Genomic DNA, 1,414 nt, shown 5'->3' with positions numbered 1-1,414 from the left:
ATTATGAATGAGATTAGGAGACTTTTAAACACTTTACTAATGTGTTTTCTAAAGCTGAGAAAGGAGGCAGTAGAAAGTAGCATTTTCCAAACTTATTTGACTAGACTAGTGTTCTACATAATGCACTTTGGGAAATGTTGATGTGCACCATTATAATTTTTTTTTTTTTAAAAAAAAGCATTTTTCTGGCCACTTCCCTTTCTGCCTCTACTGCCGCCATGGTGCCCATAAAGAAGCTTGTGGCGAAGGAGGATAAAAAAAAAAAAGAAGAAAAAGCAGGTTTTGAAGTTCACTCTTGATTGCACCCACTCTGTAGAAGATGGAATCGAGATGCTGCCAATTTTATGCAATTTTTGCAGGAAAGGATCAAAGTGAGCAGAAAAGCTGAGAGTCTCGGTGGAGGGGGTATGACCATCAAAATGAACAAGAGCAAGATTACTGTGACTTCTGAGGTGCTTTTTACCAAAAGATATTTGAAATATCGCACCAAAAAAATATCTGAAGAAGAATCACCTGCTTGATTAGTTGCACATAGTTGCTAACAGCAGAGAGTTAGGAGTTACATTACTCCCAAGTTAACCAGGATGCAGAAGAGGAGGAAGATGAGGATTAAAATTCACTTATCTGGAATATTTTGTATGACTTCCTGAATAAAACTTGGGAATCAAAAACAAAAATAAAGCATTTTTCAAACCAAGACAAGAAAATAAAGAGCACTATCAGAGATATATGTCATTACTCTCCCTTGCACCCTCCCCCCAACTATAACAGCCACGTTTTGGCACTCAGATAAAGAATATCATGGCTTGGTATGTTCTCACTGCATAATCATCTCTCTGCATGCATGAGCTATTGTTGTATGAGACATTTATAAATCAACTGCCCCCTAGGTCTGGGAGAACCTATATTGGAGAGAAGGAGGAATAGGAAACATTATATGTGTACTACTTGCTAGGCACTGTGCTAAATATTTCGTGTTAGCTCACTTCACCCTGACAGCAATCACATGGGGTGAATATTTTAGCTCCATTTTACAAATTTGGAAATACAGGCTCAAAGTAACGTAACCAAGTTCATACAGCAGTAAATGGTAGAGCCAAGATTCTAATTCAGCTGTGTCTGGTTCTTTCCAGGGTCACACCTCTGGAAGCCAAGGGCCTTCTAGGTACACTAAATAAGTTTCAATGGGAAAAGAAAATTTCCTCTTCTGGAACTGTTTCCAGGATTAGACTTGACTGTTGAGGAACAAGGGGTTAAGACCTAACCTGAAATAAGGGGATTTTCCAAATTTTCCCATTTGGTATGGCTTTTTTTTTTTTTTTTTTGAGACAGAGTCTCACTCTGTCACCCAGGCTGGAGTGCAATGGCATGATCTCGGCTCACTGCAACCCCTGTCTCCCAGGTTCAAGCGAGT

Source organism: Colobus angolensis, unplaced genomic scaffold, assembly GCF_000951035.1.
Source record: "Colobus angolensis palliatus isolate OR3802 unplaced genomic scaffold, Cang.pa_1.0 Scaffold283, whole genome shotgun sequence".
In the NCBI taxonomy this organism is placed as follows: Eukaryota; Metazoa; Chordata; class Mammalia; order Primates; family Cercopithecidae; genus Colobus; species Colobus angolensis.
The sequence above is the reverse complement of the archived record's forward strand: the minus strand, read 5'-3'. Positions refer to the sequence as shown.